This window comes from Harpia harpyja, chromosome 13 (genome assembly GCF_026419915.1).
Source record: "Harpia harpyja isolate bHarHar1 chromosome 13, bHarHar1 primary haplotype, whole genome shotgun sequence".
NCBI classification, from domain to species: domain Eukaryota; kingdom Metazoa; phylum Chordata; class Aves; order Accipitriformes; family Accipitridae; genus Harpia; species Harpia harpyja.
In genome coordinates, this window is record NC_068952.1 from 24568172 (window position 1) to 24579588 (window position 11417).

Below are 11417 nucleotides of genomic sequence, written 5' to 3' on the forward strand. Positions count from 1 at the left end.
GCCCAGCCATTCCTCTGGTTGCTCTCTTGTGCCCATCCCATTCAGCAATGAACACACTCAAACCAGGCTCAGGCACTGGTGGGACAACCAGTCAGTACAATTAACCATCCTTCCTATACATCCCTCTCACCCCTGCTTTCGCCAGGCTGTGCCTCAAGTCCTCCCCATTCTCCCTCTGTCCAAATCAGCTGTATCTAAGGGACCATTCAGGCAAATAAGCCAAGTCCGAGGGGTCCTGTGCCCTTATCCTGAGATGCACTGAATTTCAAGACAAGCTGAGGAAGGGGGTACATTGCAGAGCATGTTGAAGGATATACTTTAACCATGGGCTTTCTGGTCCCAGGGAGGGCAGAGGGAGTGCTGTGCTGCAGTTCATGGCCCCGCCGGTGTTACAGACCTGGAGCAAGGTTCCCCAGGGTTAGCTGACTCAGTTTCACACATGCCTGACATTGAGCACGTGGGGTGGATAACTTAGCTGGGGCCAGCAGTCTTCTCAGTCTGGGGGCTGAGTTTGTTGGCCTGGTATCGCTAAGGTCAAGTGCTTACCCGACGGTGTAATGCAGCAACACCTCGCTGACAGCACAGTCCCCAGCCCTGCCCAGGCTCTGCCTCCGAGCACTACTCACTGGCCTGTCTTTTTAATTAAGAGTTGTTCTCCCCATCCAGGTGTTTGAATGGGCTTTTGGGTTGACTTTCTGCCAAGTATCGGTCTGGCTTGGGTGCTGGCCACATAGGTGCTGAGATCTGGTGGGGCTGCAGCAGCCTGAGGCTCCGCTGCATTGAGACATCAAACCCAAGCCAAAAGCCCCTGGTGCCGTGCAGAAGGGTTAACAGTCTGCTCGCTCCCGCTCTGCTTTGGGGAGCTTTGTTCATTGGAGTATTAAATTCCACAGCTGTAAATAATCTGCAGCAGGAGAGATTATCAAGGCCTTGGGAAGAAGCAGCTTTTATTAATAAGATCAGTTCTCCCTGCGAAGCATCACGTAGTCGCTCTCCACCCTTTCCTCACTGCCTTGCCAGGCATTGCTGAGGACCAGTGGTATAGTTTCCCCACATCCCATGCCACCCATCCTCCTGACATGCTCCCTCCATCTTGCTGGCGCTGATCAGCAAATACGTCTCTTCACAGCGACTGGCAGCACAGGCTAGAAATGCTCCCCACGCTGCCTGCAATATAATTGTGGTTTCATGTGGTTGGGCTGCCACTAGCTGAGGTGGGGAGGCAGCAGGGGACATCCTTGCTGGGACGGGAATGACACCTGCCTCTGCGCTGGGCTGGTGGCTGCTCCACCTCTGACTCCTGCTGGGGTACAGGTGCAGGCAGGCATGGCATGGAGGGCCCGGCCATTGCTTTCCACAACTGTCCTGGGAGCAGAAAATGGGCCTGGAGGTTGCTTGGAGGGAGACACATTCCTGGTGATTCAGAGCCACATGGTTTGGTGTCTGGGAGCTTTTTTCCAGAGCATCCTGGGAACATCAGATGAAGGCGGGAGGATCACAGCTACCCAGGGTAGACTAGTCTCTAGCTGAGGGCCAGCCTGAGAGAGGCTCCTCAGGATGGACACTAGGGCTTGGTGCTCTTTCAAGCCTCCCAGTCCCTGGGGATCCTGCACTTCTACATGAGGAAAAATTCCCTTGCCTAATTTCTCCTCAAAGCCTACTCCCCCTCACAATTCGTTTCTAATCTTCTTAGCACAGCCCTGGCAGAGAGGGATCCCCTCTGCCACCTGAGTTGAGAGCGCAGCGGGGCTTTGCAGCTCACCAGGAAGGACATCAGACCTAGTGGTTGTTCCCACCTCCGGGAGGCAGCTGTGGCTGCGGTGGCTCCCCACTATGCTGCATAACCTCCCCGGTGCAGGGCCTTCCTGAGCTTTTAGCTTTCTTTTGTGGCAGAGACAGAGAGCCAGCATGAGGCCCCCATACCCCCAAACATCCATAAGCAGCATGCAGACATCCTCCTCCTCTGCCAGGAGAGGGATTGGTATTGGGGAGCAGCAAATGCTTTCAATTTGGGGGAGAGAGTCCCCCAGTTTGCACTGGGCTTTCAGGATACTGTAAGCATTGCCAGGAGCACCAGTTCCATGGTGAGGCCAGTGGGAAGCGAGCACCAGCACCGCTTCCCGCTTTCCTTGCAAAGCTGTCGAGTCCAGAGCTAACCCTGAGCAGGCACTTCTTCCCCCCATGTCACTCACCCAGCTCACTCCTCCTCCCCGTATCCCCGAAGAAGCCTGTGCCCTGCTGACCAGAGCATCTCTTTTAATTAAAATGGTTGCCCTGCAATGCACTGTCTGAATGTCTCCAGTTCTCCCTGCTGGGCTCAGGGCAGAGGGATGTGCTGGGGCAGAGTATCACATTGAAATCTCTCTGAACCACAGCCAGTTCAGAGAAACTGAAGTCCGAGCAGAGAAAGCAGCTGATAGCTGCAACATCCCTCTGCCAACGGCACTCTACAGCAAGGGTGAGCTCTGCCCCAAGCTCTGAGAAACAGGGAACCTTGGCTGCCCACCCAGGAGAAGACCTGGGAATGAGAAATGGTCTCTCTCTCCCTGCAGAGGCCTGCAAAGCTGGGGATGCCTGGGGGAGGTTGTGAATGCTGTGAACAGTACGGCAGGGTTAGGGGTCACCGGCTCCCCAGACACAGCTGATGTACCTGCAGGACAACCAAGCCAGCGGCCATCAGATGCTCAGTGCTTGGTGGGATTTGGGGGTCTCTCCCCACAGCTCCGGGAGGAGTAGGGGTGGGACATACGTTGGGGTTTGTAAAATGGAGAGTGGAGGCAGGTAAGTCAGGGTATGCAAAAGATCTTGTCCTAAATCGAGACAAGCTTTTCCATGAAGGCTGCAGAACTTTGCTTGGGTACCTGGCGAGCACCTGGAGCAAGGGCTGCCTGCTCCAAGGTGGCTTGGCTCTCAAAGCCCTCTCGGCAAACATCTCCACCCCACCCCCCCCACCCCCCCCCCTTCCAGCATTCTGGCAGCTTTTCCAGGATGTGTCCCTGCAGGAAGGGATGCTGAGGGTCAGTAACTCCCTTGGGACACTGCATGGAGCCATGCCTCCTGCTTCCCCAGGAAGGGTGAGTGCCAGCCCTATACCCAGCTGTTGCTGGAGCTTCCGTGAGCTGTGGTCCTGCAGTGCCATAGCTGCTGGTGGTGCCTCAGACATGTCAGCTCTGAGCGGTGGGAGTTGCTGGGGTGTTTTGACTCTTGCAGGAGGAGTGTGTGACGCTTGGCACAGGCACCATACAGGGCCACTCTGACCCTCACACCTTCACAGGTGGGCACAGCAAATGGGCACCCCATGGGGTTGGTGGGGTGCAGATGACTGGGTTTTACTCTGCGCAGTCCCTGCAGAGACCCCAACTTTTGTGCTTCAGGAAGTCAAAATTCAGCCTCCTGGCAGGAGGTGAGCAAAGCTGTGGAAGGGCAGGAGAAAGCCCCTGCTGTGCAATGTGGAGAACTCTCTGAGTGTCTTGAAACCCATATGGATGCTCTTGGGGGTCTCTCAACTGTTGAGGCATTATCATAGCAGCTCCTGCTGTCACATGCTGCCCATAGAGCAAGACGTCTTGCATGCTAATATGAGTCTGTGGCATCAGCTAGCAGTAAATTGAAATTCTTTTCCTCCTAGACATGCTGGGCTGAATCTGCGGGCGCCTATGGAAACTGCTGGGACATGCGTGTGCTGCTTTATTATAAAGTATGTAGCATTTTATCCCTGGATGGCGGGTGGCGGGTGGCAGGAGTCAGGCATGCGCTCGGTCTGCGATTTCTTCCCGCTCCCGTTTTAGCTTTGCTCTGCCAAGAGTCAATCTGGGCGAGACCCTGTGTGCCCACTCCCACGCAGCCTTCCCTCCCTTCCCACCGGCTCGGTCCCCATCCTCGGGGCTGCCTCGGGCGCCCTCCCCGCCGCCCCGCGTCCCTGCAAGGCGAGCGGCGGCCACACGGTGTCAGGCGGGTGCCGGCCTTCCCGCGGAGCACTGGGTGCGGGACCGCTCGCTAACGCCTGGGGGACCAGCAAACCCAGTGGGCCCGTGGAGGAAGCCTTGGAAAATTGCAAATAATCGGCTGGTTTTGCTATAACCGATACCCCTGGGCGCACCTTTCTATAGGGGAAGGATGACTCCTGCTCCTTGCCTTACGGCACGTAGGAAGTGCGCTACTTTTTTCAGGTGCTGTGTGAATTTTTGCCTGGTCTTTTGTGGTGGGGGGAAGAAGGGTGGTGGTCTCCTGCCTGGAGCACCCCAGGTGAGATGAGTTGTGCTGGGCCTCAGCCTCTCGCTGCAAAACACAGAGGAAGGCTGCCCTGCGAGGGGAACAAAGGGACTTGGGTAGCGAGAGCGACACTTGCAAGCAGGGAGTGTTGGCAACACTGCTGCTGTTGCTGGGGGAAGAAAGCGCCTGAGCAGAGGTGTGGGGAGAGGCTGAGCTCAAGGGGGTGTGGGTCCCCAGCAGGAAAAGGGGATCAGGAGGTTCGCGCTCCTGAATGGCCCCTGGAACCAGGGCAGGCATGAGCTGGACCTTGAATCAAGTTCAGTTGTGCCTCTCCCAGCTCTCTGATTTGTGGCTGCGCGGGGTGTGTGGGGGAACCCATTTTTCCCTCTGCGTTATCATGGTGGAGGCAGGGGAGCCAGTGCAGAGAGAGGGCAGCCTGGGGAGGATGCATCAGTAAGTGACGTGTGATGCTGAAGCAAGCAGTGGCCCAGCCTCGCTCAGGTGCAGCTCTCCGTGCTGTGCCTCACGTACAGAGACGCTGTCTATCCTCCAGCTATTTACTGCCAGCTCATTCTGCAAACGCTGCACTCACAAGATTTTTTTCCTCTCTCTCCCTCCCTCCTTCTCTCTCTTCCCTGCAGAGATGCTCAGACAGTGCTCCCCATTCAGCTTCAAGCACGAGGTCTCCCACCTGCACACGCATTGCACACACTGACCCGCCTGCAGGTTGTTCTGTTGGGCCGGTCCAAATTCACCACCTTCCCCTTCTCCCACTCCCCCGGGGCTTCAGTCCTGGGTGGGGGGGAGCTCCAGTGAACAAAGAGGGAGGCTGGTGCAAGCTGAGATGCTGCCGGGGGGAGACTTCGCCAGGGAACCTGCTGCTCCTGCTCGCCCACCCATGAGCCTGGAGGTCCAGCCCTGGCCACCCCATGGGGCTGCTCGCTTCCCACTGGGGTGTGGGGTTGCCATCTTTGCTGCCCAGGGATAGCCTTCCCTAGCGAGGAGAGGGAAGGAAGGAAGGAAGGAAGGAAGGAAGGAAGGAAGGAAGGAAGGAAGGGCAGGGCATAGGGGACTGGGGAACATCCCCTGATGTGGGTGGATGGCAGCAAGACTTTATTCATGTGGGTGACAGTAAGGTATGTGGAACAAGACCCAACCAGGGATTGTCCCATTGCACGCCAAGGAGGGAGAATAGAACGCTGTAAGCAGGGGGGGAAGGGGGGGAGGCAGGCGGGAGCCCAGGCCCTCCCCAGTGGGGAACTGGAAAGGGATTGCCGAGGGAAAGGCGCTGCCCCTTAGTGTCTCCTCCTGGAGGGGGCTGCTTGGCCCTGGGAGGGTTTCTTCCCCAGCAGGGACTATGGCTGATGGCTAACTCACACTTCTCCTGGTGGGCACATGCTACTTTCATCTTGTTTTTTAAAGCCTCGGGCCCATGGCTCCTTACAGGAGAAGCTGGGTTTTTATCTCCCCTACCTCCCAGTGCTGAAAGAGGACTTTGTGGTTTTAAGGAGGTGCTTGAAAACACGAGCTGAGGGTTTTCCTAAGGGTGGGAGACCAGACAGCAGAGGTAGGAGGCTACTGTCTCTGCTGCCTCCTGATTTCTAGCTGCTTGGCCAGCAGCAGCGGGGCTGACTGCTCAGCTCTTGGCTGTGCTGCCCGAGAGGGTGGTGAGGAGACCCCCCCCCAAATACCGCTGGGGCAGGCCTGAGGCTGGGGTGGGGGTCTGGACAGAGACACCCCAACTTGGCATTAAGGGCAAAGACAGGATTGTCTTTCTGCCCTGTGGGAAGTCTCGTCGGGCCTTTGGGAGAGCTGCTGGGGCGAGGGCTCGCGATGGGGCCGGGACCCACAGGCACGGGTCAGGGGTGCGGGCAGGGGTGCCGGCGGGGCGGCGGGCTTGGGGGGCTGCCGGTGGGCCGAGCAGGGCGGCGGGCTGGCCGTTGCACGCTACGGTAGATGGCAGTGCCGCCCGGATTTTATGAATGGAGGAGGAGGAGGAGGGGAGGCAGATGGATGCGGGGAGGTGGTGATGGAGAAGGCGGGGGGGGGGCGGAATTTGCTGGCTGGGCTCCGGCCTCCACCTCCGTTCCCCCTCGCCCCTGCGCCAGGCGCCCTCCCCCAGCCATTAGCATAGGCCTGCCCGGGTTTACATGTCAGGCTGCACGTTGCAGCGGCCGGATCCAGCAGCCAGCAGCGCTGGCAGCCGCCCCGAGTCAGCTGCTTCCCAGCGAGGAGCGGCGAGGAGCGGAGCGGGGCGGCGGGGCGGCAGCCCGCAGGCACCGACGTTAAGGTGTCCTCACGGAGATACCGGCACCGCCGCTTCCCGCCCGACACCCCGGCGCCCCGCCGCACCGGGGTCCCCGGCGGCCCGCCCCGAGCGGAGCCCGGCTCGGGGCGAGCATGGCCCGATAGGTTTTACACCAGGCTGCCACCGTGACCTTGGGCCCTGGCGTGCCCCAGTGACGCTCTCCATGCACTCCGTGGAGAGCTTTCAGCAGCCCCAGGGTGGGGGTGCTGGGCCAGCGGGGGGGGGGGGGGGGTCTGGGAGCAGGCTGGGCTTTGGGGGGCACAGCTGCCTTTCGCTGTCAACAAACTCCCTTCTCTCTACTGCCCATTTCTATGCCCGGCCTCGCAAGGTGGTGCTGGGGCATCCTCCTCCCCTGCAGCTTCTTTGTGCCCTGGGGGATATTCACAGCCCCCCATCCTGCTCTCCCATGATCTCCCTCTTTGCATCAGAGGTCCCCCTTGGTGTGGAAAGCCAGGAGAAGGAGCCAAGTAACTCGCTGCCATTTGCTGGCAGAGAAGCTGGCGGTGACGACTGCTTGGTACTTTGAGATAAGGAGAGGAAAAGCTCTTTTTTTGTGGCTTTTGAGGCCTCTGAGGCATCACCTGGGACTGCATGTGTCAGTTGCTTTCAGCTGCAGCCGGGATTTCCCACTGTAGGGACTGGGACATTAGCATCGCTGGCACAGCTGTGGGACGGGTGACTGAGCAGCAGAAGTGACTCTGCACAGCCCCAAAGCTGGGCGGGTGTGGGTCGCGCCTGCAGTGCAGCACAGACAGCCCTTGCTGTTCCTGGGAGGCAGTGGGCTGGGGGAATCCCTGCTTTCCCATCCACTCTGCCCACTCTGCCTCATGGGGGATAAAATTTCCTCCAGAGGCAGCTTAGACTGCCTGCACTGGTGAGGCTTGAGTTTCCTTCTAGGGAGCGTTTGAGGTGCAGAGATGCTCAGGGGGAGCTTTGGAGGAGACCCCTGAGAGCGGTGCTTCTCCAGGAGGGAAGCTCTAACATTGGCTTTTCCAAACAGCATGTTGATCCGGTTCCTGCTGGGGGTACCTAGCCTTGTGCAACCCCCATGCCACAGCACAGGAGCAGAGCCATCCTGTGGCATGGGCCAGGGACTCCACAGAAAGCCCCAGCATGGCATTTGCAGCGGCTGGGCCCCGTTTCTCTGCAGCGCTGTGTTACTTGTGGGATGGACAAGGCTGGTGCTGCAGCACTGGCTCCCCCAGTGTGGTTGGCTGTGCCTCAGGGGTGGTATCCTGCAGATCTGGTGGTGCCTTTGGCATTGTTTCGGTACTGGTTCCTGCCCAGTGGTCCCGCTCCAGCCTGGGTGATCCCACCTGCCTGACCTAAATCCCACAGTGTTTTCAGTGGGACGGAGGGTTTTTCGACACCCCTTATCTGAACCAGTTAGGTAGGATTGCTGTGTGCTGGGAGGTGGTTACTGTGTGCCACCCTAAAGGAGTCCATGCTTCAGCGGCGTTTTGGATCCTGCAGATCCTTCATCCAGAGGGCAGGCAAGAGAGCGACATTCCAGCCAGCGGGGTGAGGTGCCCCCAGGGCCCGGAGGTGATGCAGGAGGAGGAGGACAGGAGAGCCTGCGGCAGTGTGGGCACTTCCATCTCGTGGTTGGCAGGAGGTCCTTGCCTGACCCAGCACCTCGCGGCGCCTTGAAGCCACCAGCAGCACAGGCCTTGATGGGGCTCAAGCGCAGGGAGGATTGGGGCACACCATGCCACCCTGTGTAAGCCTGGCTTGAGCAAGGGAGAACAGCTAAACTTCAGAGCGAGCATGATGCAGAGCCCAGCCCAGGCTGCTCGGCTGGGCCTGCAGATTCTCACCTCCGCCCTGTGACCAGTGTTGGCTAACGCTGCTCGGCTGCCACAGCTCCCTCTGCGCCTGCATATTTGCCAAGCACACGGATGGTCCCTCGCTTGGAAGAGCTGACAATCCAGGGATTTTTGTTTGCATATTAAACCAGCTAAGTATTCAGAATCAGCTCCAGCTACTTCTGTGGGGAAATCAGTTCCAAGATACATAGTTCCCTGCCAAACCTTCCTGTGCTACCTCCGAGGCAGTGGTGCTGCTGCCCTCCGATGCTGCTGGGAGCGGGTACGTGGCAGGGCTCCAACCCTCCAGCCAGCACTCACGCAGTGTCCGGCTGAGATCGCAGGGAGAGCACTTCTCTGCAAAGCTGCCAGCAAGCACACGGGGAGCTCGCCCCACTACCGCCGTGTTGAGGGGCTTCCACATGTGCTCTCAGCTCTCCATCCTCAGGAAGTGGTCGCAAAGGAGTGGGTCATGCCTGCCTACGCCCTCAGGCACAGGGGAGCAGGATGGGGGAACTGGTGTGCTCCCCACTGTCCCATGCCTGGGTCCCTGTGGCTGTGGGTAAGAGAAACCCACTCCACTTCCATGCGTGCGGCAGGATGAGACCTCACCGTGTAGGACAGTCACACTTGGGCCATTTGCTGCATGCCTGGCACTTTGTCTTGCTGGTTTTTCCCCATGTGGTTTGCGGGACCTGGAGTTGGTTGGCATGCTGGGCACAGCACACAGCATGTCCCTTTTCCAGGGCGAGCTAGTCTGGCTCTCCCGGTCCTGTTTTGGGAAGCACGGATCAGGGGAGTACACCCTGCCCAGCACGTAGGCCATCATTGGGTAATGACTGTGAGTGTTTGGCTGGTCTGATGCAATGAACTAATTAGGAATTTGCTGTCACCACAGCTGGACTCACCTGGCTTGTATGCTGCAGCTGGGTGATTCTCACTCCATGTGACAGTCCTCCAGCCTCCCCAGGGACCAGGAATAGCAGCGAGGGGATCACATGGCCACTCTGGCTGTCTTCCCCTGCACTGTGCTAGCCTCCAGGCAGCCACACATGCGAGTGTCATGAGATGGCTTCAGTGGCCATGGAGGAACGTGCTCCTCCTCACCAGCCTTGGGGACAGGTGGGTGACAAGTCTCCTGATATGCCAACAGGACATGTGTCCGGGGCGCAGCCCTGGCAGTAGGGAGCAGTGGTCATGGCACCCCTCCTCTCTGGGATTTAGCCAAGATAACCAAGGGCGCTGGGGTGACCTGAGGCCTTTGGAAATGTCTCCTCAGTGGTTTGCAAAGGCCCTCCTGCCAGGCAAATTGTGGAGCAGAGCAGACCTGTGCTCCTTGCAGCAGGGAAGCATCCTGCTGCCTGGTTGGGCATGGCACGCCACTTGTGCTGGCCCTGTGGTGCATGCCCAGAAGCTGTGAGGTGGGGTAGGCACGACATACAAGGACTCCACAGCCTGAGTCTGTCCCAAGTAGTACACAATACAGAGAATCCATCAATGCCAATGAATAGTTTTAGTACCTATCCAGGTGGCACAGGTCGGCCACTGGGCCTTCAGTGCTGATGCTAGCTCAGGGCATCCCAGCATCACTGGGTTTTCCCACAGGGAACCCCTGGAAAGATCCCAATCCCAGCATGTCCCAAGGGCTGGGGTCTGTGAGTGGACACGCTGAGAACCACCCTGGTGACCATGAAGGTGGGCAGTCCTGGGGAAGACATGCTGGGCACAAGCAGAAATCAGCTGCAGCTGCTGGAAGAGCCTCCGAGAGGAAAACTTTGTGGCCCACGGAAAATGAATTAGTGTTGATGCTCCCAGAACATTTGTTTAGATTAAGCAATCTGGCTCAAAGCTGCTCAGCTGTGGGGAGCTGGTCACCACAGCACTTACTAGATGTCTTTCAGTGTTGCTGCTCATGACACTGGCCGAGTGGCTGGGTGGCAGCAGGGAGAGCTGGCCCTGACCTCATAAGCCTCCTCCTCCGCACTGCACTTTCTCTCCCTGGTTGCTCCTCATAGCCAGAGAGCTGAGCAAATGGTGGTTTTCCTTCCCAGAGGTGGATGCTCTGGGTGATGCCCTTTCCCAAAAGGCATTATCTCTTGCAGCATTTGCAAGGAGGTTGCGGTGGGGGCATCTAGTGCAAGGACCTGCCGAACTTTCCCATGGATGTGGGCGCTGGAGATCAGGAGGTGACAGGCAGCCTTGCCTCGGCAATGCTGGGCTGGTGATGCTGGGGTCCCTGCAGTCATCAGGGCATCAACTCTTCCACCAGCTTCCAAATGCAGAGTTTAGAAAAGGCTGTGGCTGGGAAGCATGGGCTGTGCTCCGCTGGCACCAATGCCTCGCAGCTGCTTGTGTTCACGGCTCTGCTGGCTGGGGATGGGCATGCACAAAATACCTGAGAGGCATGGAAAAAAACATATTTATTTCCTGGAAACCTATATAAATTGGAACCATCTCCCAACAAGAACTGCAGAGTTTGGTTTCCCTATGTAAAGTGGCAGCTACAATGAAGAAAAAGACAAAAAAAGGCTGGACCACCCACCGTCCGGGGAGAGAGTGCCCCAGGCCCCCGGGGCATTTGGAGGGGGAACCGGCCGGGCCCTGGGGTCTCCGCAGGTGGGATGCTTGCTGCCTGCAAATGCAGGGAAGCCTTCCCGCAGCCCTCCCCAAACCCAAGGGAGCCACCTTAAGAGCTCTCCCTCCATAGGACCAAATGGGATCCGCCAGGCGTTTCATATACCATATTCTATAGCCAAGGAAACCTTAACAAAGAGCCGTACACTCTCACGTTTCGCTTCAGGCTTCTCCCTGCTGCAGCTGGGGCTGAGTTTTTTAAAATCTTTGTGTCATTATTTCATTCCTCTTTTGATTCAGCCATCGAGGGACAAGGAGATGCCAAACGAAAAGAATGGGCATTTAAACAGAACTAGATTGAAGAGGCAGTGTGTGCGCCAAACAACAAGTCTTTTTACATTTCATATGATCTTATACATGGGCTCCATTCAGTATATTTCCCCTCTGTTTCATTTGAATGTACAGAATTAGCCATTCACATCCTCTGGAATTACGGCTCTTTAACATTTCCATTCTGA